Here is a 16,736-nt window from a genome sequence, read left to right on the forward strand (position 1 = left end):
TGTTTCAATATATTTTTCCTGATCAATATCCAATATACATTAAGGAAAGTCTTACAAAGGTAATTCTGATTCACAATTTCTACAAAAGGTAAGCGACAAGTTTATTCGACACTCCTCATGCATCTCCTTTTTATTTAAATTTGAACTAAAGAAAAACTCTCCTACTCACCCTCAATTAAATATCATAATAAATGATAATATTAAAGTAATGAGTTAAAGATAAATCATATTAATTAATATAAAGAGAAGACAACATTTAACTGTTCTATCATAAAGATACATTAATAATTTGAAATATAATTGTATCACCACACATTGCTTAGTTAAATTTATTATTTATCTCATATACACGTTCAACCTTATTTTTAACTCATTACACGATAAAAAGTTTAAAACTCATTTTAGGTTCGAATCCTTAAAGAGTAATAAAAAAATCATGTTATCTATCAATATATTTCAGAAATTTGATGATCTGGTTGGTATGAAACATGCAATTTGTACAGTGAAACACGTATAATGCGAAAATGGGTAGAATCGAAAATTGTTTTTAGTATTTCAAACGGCTGCATGTTTCATTTAACTAAGGCCGTACGAAAATAAAACTCCTGTATGACATATGGTTGTGATTTCCGATTATATGATGTTCAATATGGCGTTTATAATAGATGCGGATTCACTAATATAACCTACTCCATTCATCCTCGTTGGCGTGGTCAAGGGCCATTAATTGTATGTCTAAAAATATTTGGTTTCACCGAAAAACTTTTTTTGGAAAATTATATAGGTAATTGCCCTGGATTGGATAACCGTTTGGTGTTATATTATCATTATTTAAATTAAGGTGCACATAAAGAAAAATCCTGCATGCCACATGATTGAGATTTACGGCGATAAATTGTTCAATATGACATTTATATTAGGTGCGGTTTCGCTATAGTATTACATACTTTATTCGTTCACTTTGGTGTGATCCAAAAATATAAAATACCAACAAAGCGAACGAGATATATTGAAAGTGAAATATTTGTTTTCTCCGTAGCCAACTTTTCGCATCTAAACGGAGTCAAAGAATCAGTGATTATATTTGATAGAATCGTCTCAAACAATGATACAAGAATAAAACAGTTTGTTAAGTTAACGCGTTGGTTATGGTACGTGTGCCAGGTGTAACCATGCTATAGTGCACGATATTGCGATAAACACAATAACACATATATTTTGGAATGGTTAGTTTGCGAACTGAGCACTGATCAATCGCTCTTGTTGTTTTATAATAATATACGAAATCCGCCACTTGTTAACCTATATTATAGTAAAATCGTTTAGTGTGAAAACGGTTGGAATCGAATATGTTTTTCCATTTCAAACAGCTGCAGGTTTCCATTTAAAATTAGACACGCATGAAAACATGTATGCAATTTTAAAGTTTATTGATACATCTTTATTATATTATTCATTCATATTATAATTATACGTATACATACTTGCATAATATTATAACCGTTATATTTATGGATTTTTATGTATATGATACTTACCATTATAAGTAAATAAACGTATTGTTTTAACTGAAATTCTTTCAATATTGTTTATGTTGTAGATTACTTTCCATTTTTTTTCTAATCACTTTTTTTTTCACATAGAGAATATTGATTGTACAAGTTCATCTTAAATATTTTTACAGCAAATAAAACGTTTTATTTTATAATAAACATTTTTAAACGTTGTTTTAGTTCTTATTTCATTTTTTTTATCGGTTAAATAATACATTTTGTTTTCATTTTTAAAACTGTATTTTTTTGGCGCAATTTTAAGCGCATTTATTGATACCATAATAATATTAGAACATAAATTCAAATTACAAATTTCTTACTATCTTCTTTTTCATTTATTGTTAAAAGAAACAATTTAAAATCGTTATCAAGAGACAAGAATAGTGGATCATTATTTGTTTGCTGAACAAGTTAAATTAAAGCTGTATTTTATGAAATATATTTTACCACATCTGATTTTATTAGGTTCACAGATTTATTCAATCAACGAAATTTATTTATTGAACTAATTTTTATTTTAAATTGTATTAATTTATCTATTTAATTTGCCTCAATTAATTTTCTTTATTCATTTTAAGTTGGAAATTTAATATTATCGAGTAACATACTGACAAGTACAACAAAATCAACATTATACAAAATTATCAAGACCATATGATTCACTTGGAACTGCTTATAATATCATTCCTTTCAGAATACATAATATATTATATTGTATATTTATAACAAAAGCTTCTTATTCTGTAAACGACCTTTCTACTTGTTTATTTATTTTTACCATATAGATTCTCTCTATTTTAGCGTCGAGAAGTTTTGATCGTGTAAAAAAGTATACAAATCACATCATGTCACTTTTAATATTGATTCAACATTGCAGTCGAAAATATAGACATACCAATTTACTACTTCTACCATTAGCATCATCTAGGTGGTGGATTTAGTGAATTGCACAACGTGTTAGTATAATGTACGTTGGTATAGGTAAAAAAATTTTTTAGAGTATGAATTTTATGGTATCAGTTACAAAAAAATCCCAAACGACGTTGTTTTAAACGTTGCGCTGTTATCAAAACTACCGATTCAACGTTTACTAATATGTGTTTAAAAATGTTGGCAATTATTTTTTTTTTTGTCGTAAAATTTCTATCTGTCGATCTAGAGTAGATTATTAATTCATGCACATTTTGTGTAATATTTTATGTGTTGTTATTATTATTTAACGATTTATTGGTGTGTAATTTAAATCATAATATTTCCCCAACTTTTTTAATACGATTTAAAACGATTTAATACTTATTGTAGTACAGAATAAATTTGTTTTAGTTAACTTATCATTTGGTCTGTAAATGTATGATGATTATAGCATTGCAGAATCATGTTTGTTTATGCATCACATAATAGTTGAATAATATATTTATAACTTTTATCACTATTTATTCATTTCTTTCTAACGTGATTATTGCCTCGTTTTTGCTCAATGCATTATATAAATATCTTAAAATTATGAACGCAAATAAATTATGTATTGGTAAAATGTATTTATTTTTTTTTCAAGAATTTCATCTTATAATCAGTTTATAGAAAAAAAAGTTTAAAGCGATACTAATAGTTCTACAGAATTAATGATTGTTTATCATCAATAATACTACCCTATATACTGCAGAGTGTATTATATAATCTACTTCATCTAACAAAAGGTAGCATAATCAATACACTATTAGCTTTGAAAAGTCTACTACAATTTTGTTAGTTAATTATGCCTCTGTGATGAAATATTTCCAAGCACATTTTTACATTGACGGATTAAAATTGGGTATAATTTAACTGCTTGAATTACTAAAAATAAATAATTCGATAATTGTGCTTGTGCATCAGATTTTTATTTAATTTTTAAAAAATATTGTGCATATTAAATATATTTTAATTACATTTGATGCCGTTACCTTAAAACTAACACATCTATAACTACAAATAAAAATTAAAAACCTCTGCAAAACAAAGAGCGCGATACAGTCGTGATGGAATAGGGTGCATAAAAGAACTACGAAACCGATCTATTTGATGAATAGTAAATATTAAAACCGATTTTGGTGCAGCACTATAAGATTAATATATACAATTTCAGCTCTCAGAGAAATTTCTCAATTCGCATCATACTCTGTTCTTTGTATCACTTGAGCCGGGACATATTTTGTTTCGAAATCGTTTCCTTGATCACAATCACAATAATGTAGACGGTGTATTTTCGAAACCTATTCTACGCCTTGCATGTGGTTTATTGTATTTTCACACTAAATATGACATTGTGGTGTCTTGATTTTCATCAACAAAAGAATTCCCGTTTTGGTACTCACTTGTCTTAATCGTATATTGCTGATGATGTTTATGTATATCGAATAAAATAAAATATAATAATTAAAGCTCAAAAGTTACTGGTATAAAATATAAAATTAGGTAATTATTCACAATAAAAAATCACATATGACTTGCAAATAATTTTTGTATTTAATTCCAAAATAAATGAATTAATAAATGCTGGGCAGGTTATAATATATTGTTACTGTATACTAAAATGTATTTTATTAAATTAATTAATATCTAATTAAAAATGAAGATATAATGTATGGTTACTAGTTGGCAATATTAATATCGTTGGACTAAACATACATTATCGTTACCTAATTAGTATTAATAAAAATGTATAACATTAGGTATTTATGACGCAAATATACATATGATAAGCAAAAAATATATACTTTTGCAAAAAACATCAGAAATAATATGCAATTATTTTTTAAAAATATGCAAATAGTGCATTGTACATCTTCAACTTTTAATCTCATTGTATATTATAATAATGGATTTCCAGCTTGCAGGCTTGATATAAATCGTAAACATAATATGGAAAAATATGCAACTCTAACAACTTCCGATTCCTGCTAGTAATTTTTATATATTTATGGTTTATGATAGATCATTAATATTAATAGAAGATAGTAAGACAGGCCCGTATACAGGGGGAGGATTTAGGGGTTCAACCTCCCCCCCCCCCCCGAAAATTTATCCTAGATATGTGCTTGTAGTAAGATACAGCGAACGTAACGCGTATATGACAACATACATAATACGCATAATATTATAATATAATAAATTAAAATTCGAGTGTTTTTATCTTTATCATTGTAATTTTTCGGCAGTACGTGTGACGTTAAAAAATTGTCATCCAGACCCGACGCACTGTCCATGGATCACCTTTTCCCCGACACCATTCTATCAACGAACCTCAACTAATACCTTTATAGCACAACACAGTGACAACACACACCTGTGTGACACCCAACAAATATTCGTTTATGAGCTTACGTTTCACATGATGTATAGGGGTGAAGAGGAAAAACTTTTATAATAATATCATACATATCGTCTTCACAGAAAACGTAGGACAATGTACGTAATTGCTGTCAGTCAGCAGTCTTGTACATAATATATTTTATATATCATAATAATTTTAACAATATTTACATGTACATGAATGGACTGCACGTCACAACAAAGAAGAAAGTACAACAGTGTTGTTGTTATTGTTATTTATTATTGTTGCAACCGTCTTCTCCTCAACATCCGCCACCGCCATCGATTCCCCCAGCGCCCATCAATCATCTTTCGTGCTTTGAAAACTTGACGCCCACCCCAACTACAGCTGCCAAAGACTTAGCAGCAGTATACTGCGAGTATATATATATCCTTATAAATTGTGTTCGTATCACATTCGCACACTGGTCGGTCAGCATAATAATATTATATAGGTACATTTTATAGTAATAATAATCATTATTATTATACCTCTGTACCCCATCAGAATAATCAAAGATACCCATTTGGTCGTGAAAGTCTTGGAAGACAGAACTATTTGTTATTCAATTATGTATTTATTTTTTAACGTTTTTCCCGGTAGACAATGAATTGTATTTAATAAGTGAAATTTATGTAATTTACTGTCTGTGGGTTTGAAAATAAATTATATAATTTTGGTTTATTTCTTGTAACTCTGAATAAAAACAAAGCGAAAGCGTTGAATTATTGATTAATTGTAAATTCTTGAATTTTATATCTCAGATATTGTTTGTTTTTAAATAATGTAATACTTTAGTATTTTATACTTCTGCTTGAAACTTTAGTAAACCCTTTCTACTGCTAAAAGATGAGCGTTTTGTATTTGTAATATACCTCATAACTGTTTGATCAACATTTTTTTAGTCAATATTGATAAGATAAAACTGAAAAACAAAAAAAATAATCCTTAACCACACAATTTATGTACAATAGTAAACACTGATAATTTTTTTTTTTATTCAAGAGTTAACTATTTATTGCAATTAGTTGATTCTCAGGAGACTCCCAAGCCTAAATAAATATCAATATATACTACGTATCGTACTTCCGATTCAGATCTGGCGTACTAAGTTCTCATGTGTTCACTGATGCAGACACCTGGTCGCTACTAATATATAATACAACATAAATTATTAAAGTAGACTTTTGTGGGTATGTGGATGCGCTCGCATACGCATGTCTACGTTAATATCATCCACTGAGTACGTAATTAAACCGCTAAATCCAACAACTGCCTTCACGGTCCATCACACTGATACCCAGAGTAATTCTGGTCCCTTTTTCCACAACGTAAACGTTACTTATTTAGTAAACGCTTTATTTTAACACCTCCGTAGGAATACGTCCTGTTGGTATTTTTAATTTTTAATTTTTACCAACATTAGGTAAATTACAATGATTTAATGTTGATGGAATAAATATTCTGAAACGGAAAAGAAATAAAATGAAAAAAAGCCAGCAGGCTTATCGTGGCTGGTGATGGGTAATTACTAACGCAGATTATAATACAACCTCTTTCGGATACCGCAGGGAGACGTTATGAAAATTCACGCACAATGAACACAAGAGAATTGGCTCCACTGCTCCACAAGTTGATAATAACTTGAATATTTTTTAACAAAGACACCTTGCAGAGACTTAATTTACTCCAAATGGTTTTTGTCAATACGCTTATAATCAAGAATTTTACATTTAAAAAAAAAAAATTATAATCTGACTATAAAATGTAAAAATTATTTTCGTTTATAAAGTTAATGAATAATTACTCGATGATTTAAAATCATACTAATTACCTATAAAATTAACTTAATAAAATATTTCAAGTTTCAAAAGATTTATTTTTTTTAAATTACAACTAATTCACAAAAATAACTAAATCGATGTTTATTAAACTAAATTAGCTTCATGTTGTATAATAATTTGTTCTATTTTTGCAAGTTTCTAGTAAATTTTTCTTATTATTTGTCATGAAACATCTAAAATGTGCCTCAAACTCCCTTTGGAAACAAATATAATTTATGAATAAAACTTACTAACTTTAAAACACAAAATATTTTAAATGTACGATCATATTATGTTGTATGTAATAAAATAAAATATGTACTTTTATAGATAGCTATGATTGATAAAATGTAAGTGCATAATATATTCAACTGATACAAAAATCAACTATTATCATTTCTATATTTGTTAGATATAGGTATATTATATATAAATATAGATATATTTTACATAAAAATAATAAGAACTTCTCTTAGAACTAATGCTATAAATTTGTTTTTATTAAATTTTACACTATACAAAATATAAAATAGTTATACCACTAAAGAACAGTTTATTTAATAATAACTTTAACGAGGATTTATTCTCAATAAACTGTTAATAATTTTTGACAGTTTTGTATGATAACGTCGGATGTGAACAGATCTCATAAAAGTATAACGATTCTAAAAAATTTTAAGATTATACTAAATTGAAAATTTGCGTTAGTAGAGTGTGTCTGAATCCGTACCAAAAGCTTATTCATGTTTTTCATCAATAAAGCTCAATATTAAACAGTTTTAAAATATTGCAAAAACTCGGAAAATTTTACTCGAGAGACTACAGATTTATTTATAGTGTAGGAAACAGTGAAAACGTGTGGTCCGGCTGCAGTTAAACCCTAAGCGAAAATATACTCGAGCTTTTGCACTAATGTTCGCCGGCTGTTGAAAGATTTTAATTTTAAAAAAAAATAAAAATAAAAATAAATACCATTACCAGTTGTGGGCTGTTCTACACCGTGTTTTATAAAACCACGAGCACGGTTAAGAACAATAGAGGGAGTAATTTTGAAAAAAAAAACTGTTGCCAAACAAATACTAGCTATTATATTACATATAGTGTATACAGTATAGGTTACACCACCATTAAAATAATCATATTATATTTTACATTTAAACAGACTAAGCTTTAAAAGTACCAAATACAACTACATCAAATGTAAAAATTTAAAAGTAAATTCTCTTATAATCTGTTTTAAAATTTGTTTCAAAGAATAAAAATCAATAAAGAATAATACTTAACAGAAATCAGTGAATGATATACATAATATATATGGTGTAGTGTCCCGCGAGGATTTACCCATTGCGATATCTACCAAAATAATGGAGATACCAAAATTTTGATTTTGTGATAAGACTCACAGGGATAAGAACTAAAATTATTTAATTTTATATTTAATTTTATTGATTTGGTAAAATAGTTAAAAATATATTTTTTTATTTAATTATTTCCAAAATAATTTACTATAGTTATTTTGTAGTGTTTATTTTTCTGAAAATAATGACGTTTCAAAATTTTATTTTCACTAATTTCCTGATTTTTAATTTTTTTGTAATTTCAAGAAAAATCGCAAATTATTAACACTGGAGTATTATCAAACAAGTCACCCACCACGCCGTACACTTGCTCGTACAGCCGGCTGACGGCCGAACACTTTCAGTGTGCCTAGTTATAATTATATTTTATTTCTTCAAAACTAGAAAAAATATTAAAAGTTCGGAAATCAATGTAAATAAAATTTTGAAACGTCAATACTTTTAGAAAAATAAATCTATACAATGACGATCTTTAAATTTTTGGAAATAATCTAATAAAAAATATAATTAAAAAAAAAACATTAAAATAAATTAAAAAATGAAATAATAAATTGTAGATATTATTCCCGTGAGTCTTATTACAAAATTAGAAGTTTGATATCTTCATTATTTCGTGAGATATTACAATGTGCAAAGTCTCAAGGGGACACTGTATATATATATATTATAACGCATTACTCGCCTACTGACAATTATACAACTAACGAGAAAACCGTGAAAAAATAAATGTAACCACACACTTTAACGGTGGCGGTAAAATCTTTTTATCTCAATGCAGTTGGAGTTTTTTCACGGTGGCAAAAAAATGTGTCAGGATGCATATTTGCCACTAACTCTGCTGTGTAAGTGTAAGGACCTTAAAGTTTGCGAGTTAGTAAGATTTTGGACATTGAAAAGAGCATATTATTCTCATCACTCATCTTAAACACTTTTGCAAAACCCTAACGTGTGGTATGAATGTATGATGCGAATGATTAAGATACATCAATTTCCCAAATATTAGTGATATTAGTTAGTTTTTATACACATTTATTATAAAACATCTTTCCCATCATTCGATCTGCAATGGAAAACCATTATACTTATTGTCATTATTATTATTATTATTATTATTACTGCGAACGGACACGCATTTCAAACGATCCTCATTGGTTGGTATACTATAATACATTATTAGTACAGAATGGCAATCACACAGACGTAAATCGATCTCTGTAGAACGCGGAGCAAAGACAGCTGGACAACAAAACAACTGCGAACGATCATCGGTGATGGGAGTGGTGGTGAATTAGCAAATGCGGTGGATCGGAAACGGTAAACAATATATAGAGGGTGTTGGCAGCGAAGGGCCTATAAATGGCCGTCAAAAACCCGAGGGGAAGAAGAAGAATGGCTTAGCATCTCTGCAACACCGAAATTGTACACGGAATTATATGAATGATCATCGCAGCCGCCACTGACGGATTCCGTACATCTCTCTCTCTTTCTCTCTCACACACACACACGACACGTATTGTGATTATTTAGCGTGTTTTGGTGTATAGGTGTATATTATAATAAACGAGCTGGAACGTATAAGGTTTAACTAAAAATCAATAAAGTACAAACGATACGGCGTATATGAACTGAACACGAACGATTTACCAAAAATGTTTTTCGGGCAAACGAGGAATGTGCGGATTAGGTGCAATATCGAATCACGATGATGATACTCAGATATGTGTCTATTATGTATACCTAACCGAACACGTATTATTATTATCATTATATGAAATCATCATAATGTAGTTACAACAAGCATGTTTGCTTTGAATAAAATAATGTATTTTTCGTAGATTTCGACCGCGTATTGTACATAATATCATGTATGCTGTATACATTGTTGAACGCATGGTAATAATATTATGATAACATTAACCGTTATCAATATTGATATTACATAATATTGATATGTTATAATAATTATTAGTGATGGGAATAATCGAATGATTTCGATAATCGAGAGATTAGTAATCGAGATATTATAATAATCGAGTAATTCACTCGATTATTTTAATCGAGAGAATGGTCACTATTAGTCGCTAGTCGCCGAGATATAATAATCGAGAACATGACGTAATCAATAGATAAGAATCACTCAAATAATATTACAAATTTACGGTCGATAATACTGCAGCTTAACTCAAGATCTATAAAAATAAAATACTTTATACTTTATAGTACTACTGTCTACTTCATAAGACATGAATCTAGAGCTTTACTACCTATAAGTATTAGATACTAGATAGCCGTGCTCGATTGTCAATAGACAATATTACAATAATCATTAATCAATAAAGCCAATAAAAATATGAAAATAAACATTAAAAATTAAAATACGTACTATTTTTGAATTTTTAAATATAATAAAATCTTTATAATGAAACAAAATAAAATAATATTATAAGAAAAACAACTGACAATTTATTTTGTTTGTACATATTATGTTTAAAAATACTAATAATATTAAACAATTTTTAAATATTTAACGTTTAACCAAATATAATTATATGTAACATAATTATTAATTGTAATACTATATTTAAAAAAACTGTATTTATATGATGAATAATAATAATTTATAAATTATAAAAAAAATGCTTCAAGGTAAAACAATAAAAAATAGTAAATACCATTTAATATTAAATAAAGTGAATAAAAATCTGACAATGCTTAGTCTTTACCGTCAAGCATATAAAATTCAAATAATGATAATCAAAATTCAACGTAAGTAGATATTACTATTTATAAAAGATTTAAATTACTATTTAAAAAAATAATATAGTTTAAATTTTTTGGTGACAGCCTATTTCGACGATCATTTGTTAGCAATCAAACTATAAACTAGTTATTATACAAATAGTAATTACTAATAACTACTAATTTTTCATTCGATTACTTTTGACCGAGCAATTCGATTATTTTTCTATTTCTAATAATCGAGTAATTGAATAAATCGATTATTTTTCAAATAATCGAGTAATCGATTATTTTCTAATAATCGAGTACTCGATTATTTTCTCTCGATTGTTCCCATCACTAATAATTATGATTCAATGCTCCAATATTCAAACATGGGTTTTTTTTTTCAGGAAAGGAAAACCGACAGTAAGCAATATTTAAGCTCCCAACTCCCAAGAGTCTACAAGAGTACTATCCACCTTCTGTTTTTAAACTTTAAAAACATAATATAATAATAATATTAAAATATTTAACGTTCGGCGATACGAAAGAGAAGCACAAACATTAAAATTCAACGACGTGTAAAACATCTCCAGTTTGTGAATTCGGTTTGTGTATCGATTCCGCCTTGAACGGGCGTGTGTCTCTGTCCAGACAAAACCAATTATCTGTCGGCCACGGGTTCTGGTGGAAAAGAAAATTGTATACATGTAATTGGACAATTTTTTCTTCACTTTTTTCGTCCTCTTGCACACGGCACAGAAGCGGTAAATCGGCCTTAATGCGATCCTCGCCGGATATCCGACTAATAGTGCGTACTAATAGACCGTAATAGGTACGCGTAAATAATTAATTTGTCATCATCTTTGACCCTTTGCTCTCGTTTCCGCTAAAGTGTGCCAATGGAAACACTCTTCGGTCGTTATAACTGTATAATGCGTTGTTGCGGACAGTAATTTTACCACCATCCGTACCAGACACAATAATAATTATTTGAATGTATTTATTTATAACGATGACATAGGCGACTTTCCATGCATGCTCACATCTATGTTTATCTATTCTAACAACGAGATTTTCAACTATTTAAAATATAGGTTTTGTTACACGAATTAAATAGAAGGTGAAACCAGAGTCAAAAATAACTCGGGTGAATCGTAACAGGATACAAACTTCATTTTTCAAATTAAGTTTCTATACTCCAATAATTATAAGTTAGGAAAATGATACTTTTTTAAACATATATTAACTATAATTTTATAGTTTGTGAATATTAGACGCTATAGGTATTGATCCTCTCAACATTAGACGTAATCTTATAGATATAATGTTTGTTTATGATATTTTAAATAATAATGTAAACTGCCCAGCTATTTTAAGTTTAATTGGATTTAGAATACCTAATAGATATACGCGAAATTCTGATTTGTTCCATATACCTAATTTTAAAACAAATAGTGGAAAAAATTCTTTTTTCTCAAGAGCTATTTTTAATGCCAATAGAATCTCCACAGTCTTGGATTTTTTTTTATTGTCTCGTCAAGTATTTAAATCTAAAACTTTGTTATTTTTAAAACATAGCGCCTAATTATTATTTCTTTGTTTTGTATTATATACTTAATGTTATCTTTGTATTTCTTATCGTATTGTAAAATTGTATTTTGTATTATCACATGTCTATCAGTTTTCATATTGTGTCAATTCTTATATTGTATTGTTTTTCTTTCTTTGTTAAAGGGCTTTGGCCCGTTGATTTTTATATAAGTAAATAAATATTGTCCAATTTTAATAAATCCTAGATTAAATATTTAATTACCTAGTTTTATATGTTTTTAAAACTATTTTTAAAGAATATTATACCCTAAACATACAATATACTGAATCATGATTTAGATACATCGACATTTTCAAAAAAAAATCATTTGCTTAAAAATATTAAATTCAGAGTTTAAAAAAAAAATTATAAAACGTTTGTTTTCATTTCAAAAACATATGTTTATATTGTCACAATTCCCTGCGCAAATGGTATACAAAATATAAATATTTGAAAATATTGTGTTTAAGTACCTATACTTGAGGCAACATTTGAATAATTTAATGACAAATTATGGAAATGAGAATATGGTTTGTTGATCACCTTGTATTTATTACAATACTTAATATAATACTTAATATATAGATACATGTATTTGGTATGCGTGTTTTGTGTCTGTATGTTTCATGTACGATCGACAATTGCAATAAAGAATTTTCAATATATTAGTATCGGAAAATTAGAACAGTAAGGAACATAAAGAATAAAAATTAATAAACTCGGTGTGATTAATGCATTGGTCCGATTAACTCCAAAACTGGGGTGTATTGTTTTAAATATCAAATAACTGCATTCTACAGTGTACATTTATCATATAGCTGAGAATATTTCAAAGGAGTTCATGAATTTAAGATGTTCTGTTACTATCGTTTTCGAATTATATCGGTTTATTAGGAAAAATCATCGTGTAATTTTTGACTTGTTCTCTCTCTTCAGTCTTCAATCCTTGATTGATTTTCTGCAGTTCTCCATGCGTCCCTATCGGTGCACAATTCCTTTAGTTCCTTATAACTATTCTCCACCATGTAAATTATGATTTGCTTCATGTACTCCATCCTTGTCTTCATATTCCTATATGGCTTTTAACGTCACCTTCTATGACGCTTTTCGATAGACTCTCATGGCATAGTAGATGTCCTATCATTTTACCTCTTCTAACTAATATGGTATGTTATAGTACTTACTTTTTTTTTATCCTATTTAGTACTGTTTCATTCGTTATTCTATCAATCCATTTAATTCTTAACATTTTACAATAACACCACGTTTCGAAGGCCTCTAGTTTCCTTTTATCTATTGCACTAATTGTCCATGTTTCACAGCCATATAAGGCAATACTCCATACATATATTGTTAAGAATCTTTTTCTTACCTCTAAGGCCATACTATTGGTGGTTAATAGGTGTTTTTATTCTGGAAAGCAATCTTCCTTTGTGCTATTCTATTTAGAATTTCATTTTAAAATCGGCCATCTTCCTTTAATTTACTTCCTAAGTAATTTAAAGTGATGCACTTGTTCTATGCGTGCGTTATCTATATGTATATTAAGTTGAATAGGGTTTGATTTGCTGCACACCATAAACTTTGTCTTTTTTTATTTAATCGCATTCCATATTTGTCCTATCATATTTTATTGACATTAGTTAAAATCTTTTGCAGGTCATTCTCTGTTTCTGCGTAAAAAGCACTATGATCAGCAAATCTCAGTGCGTTAATTATTTCTCCATCTATTCTTACTTCTTGCTTTATTTATATTCTTAATTCTTTTATTAATTCTTCAATATATAGATTAAACAACATCGGCGATGGGCTACAGCTCTGTCGTACACCCTTTTTAATTTTTGCTATTTTTTCTTTCCCATATATGCGTACTAATAAAGTTTGGCTTTTGTATAAATCATAAATGCATCTTCTGTCATAATACTTAATTTAAATTTTTTGTAGAATATCGAATAATATACACCACTTTACATTATCAAACGACTTCTCCAAATCGATAAAGGCTATAAATGTATCTTTGTTATTTCTGATTTGTTTTTTAATTAGTACTCTTAGCGAAAAGATTGCCTCCCTGGTTCCTATGTTTTTTATAAATCCAAATTGATCTTTATCCAGATTTTCTTCTACCTTTTTATCTATTTTGTTATTGATGATTTTAGAGTCATGTGTGATGAGTTTAATGCCCTTTACTCATCACATTTTTTTGTTTCTTTCTTTTTTGGAATCAGTACCACAATACCCTTCTCGAAATCACTAATAGATTTCCCCTTTAAATATATTTCATTACATATTTTGTGCAATTCTTTTCTAATAATTACGTCTACGTATTTAAGTGACTTGGCTGGAATAACGTCAACACCATACGCTTTATTGCTTTTCAGGAAATCAATCACATGATAAAATTCTGCATGTATGATATAATCTCATTTATCCTCCTCATCTATATTATTCTCTTTCCCAAATATCATAGTTAATTTATCCTCATATAATTTTTCAAGATATTCTTTCCATCTTTTATTTTTGATCAGCTTCTAGTATTAATCCGCCGTTTTCGCTTATTAGAGTTCCTGAATTGTATTTCCTTTCATGGAAAAGCTTTTAAATTTCTAAAACGCTAGGTCACTTCTTCCTCTTTTTAAATATTCTTCTGCTTCCTTATGCTGCTCATCTAGCTACTCTTCTTTAGCTTTTTTTATCTTCCTTTGCACGTCATTTTGTGTTCGTTTGTACTGTTGTTGTTTTTGAGAGTTAATTTGATTTTTATACCTTCTTCTTTCATTTATTAACTCAACTATTTCATCTATCATCCAAGGCTTTCTAGCACCTTTATTTTGGGTTCCTATTACTTCCTCTGCCTGGCTCTTTAGAATTTTCTTAATACTGTTCCATTTATTTCCTCCAAATTACAGTTATCAATTTGTATGTTGCTAAATGCTTTCTTACATTACTCTTTAAATTTTATTCTTTTTCATCTTCCTTAAACATTTCTAAATTCCATTTTTTTGTAATTCCACCTTTCTTAATTTTTTTGTACTTAAATTGTGTTTCCATAATAACTAAGTTGTGATCGATACCAGGATAAGTTTTGCATTAATTAATTTGATTTTTAAAGCGTTATTTAGTCATAATATAATCGATTTGATATCTCGCTGTATCATCCAGCCTCATCCAGTTATATATTTTTCTTTAATGGTGTTGGAAAAAAGTGTTTGCAATTATTAATTCGTGTTGTGTACAATATTGTATTAATCGTTCCCTTCTCTCATTTCTGTTTTCCAAGCCATAACTACCCGCTATGTTACTTTATTTTCCTTCACCTACTGCTGCATTCCAGTCATCCAATATTATAACATTCTCTCCTGCCTTAGTCATTATTTCATCTATTTTATCATAAGTTTCTTCAACTTCTTCATCATTAAGTGATGATGTTGGCATGTGTATTTGGATAATTATTGTATTAATTTTAACCACGATGATCCTATCTGTTCATTGTTAGTAGCTAATCACATTTTCCACACACTGTTTATTCATGTTGATGCCAATACCAGTATGTCTATTGTTTGAACCTGTATGAATGAATCTATACTCATAACTCAAAAAATCACCAGGATCTGGCCATTTTTCTTCACTTATCCCCATAATGTCAATATTTAATCTTCTCATTTATAGTTTTAAATTTTCAAATTTTCAAATTTTCCACTTCTTCTCAAGGATCTAACATTCCATGTGCCTATTCTTTTATAGTTTTGTTTTGCTATACTCAAGGCAGTAGCCACTCGGACATCCAAACGGGAGACTAGCTTACGTCCGGAATCTTTGACAATGAGTTGACAATCCATAACTGCAGATACTAGGGATAATAAGTCCCGTTTCCTCCCACCTCACAGTTTTGTAACCGTTAGATGGCTGCCATATTCACTTACAAATGTTTGGCATGTAGCTGTACCGATCTCCTTAATCTCCAACAACATCCAATACTGAGGAAGCTTCCACAGACCCTTTTGGTCGCCTCTTACGCCAAGCAGCGGTCGGTCGGGGAATAGAATAGGCTATTTGACTTGTTGCAAATATAATATATAGGCGGGATTTTATCGCTGTATATTTTGTTTAAATATTTTAGACTAATACCAATAGAGCGATACCACTAAATTGATACAAAAAATTGCTTTTAAAGTGCCTTCTACATGCGCTGAATTTCCATCTAGGGAAGCTATGAAACAATGAAACACTTTTAAGTAAAACATTCAGTTTGGACATTGGAGAATTTTAAACTATTCTTTCTATCAATTTAACTCAAATTACAGAAATTACAGAAATAAAAATTAAAAAATACTA

At 28.7% G+C, this 16,736-nt stretch overlaps 1 protein-coding gene across 1 annotated transcript in view; it reads right to left on the minus strand.

Moving 5' to 3' along the window:
• Positions 1–16,736, minus strand: part of LOC107162210 (uncharacterized) — a 428,784-nt gene that overhangs the window by 253,983 nt on the left and 158,065 nt on the right. The window lies entirely within an intron of this gene.

This window comes from Diuraphis noxia, unplaced genomic scaffold, assembly GCF_037042655.1.
Source record: "Diuraphis noxia isolate RWA-SAM2 unplaced genomic scaffold, SU_Dnox_SAM2 contig0001, whole genome shotgun sequence".
Lineage (NCBI taxonomy): Eukaryota > Metazoa > Arthropoda > Insecta > Hemiptera > Aphididae > Diuraphis > Diuraphis noxia.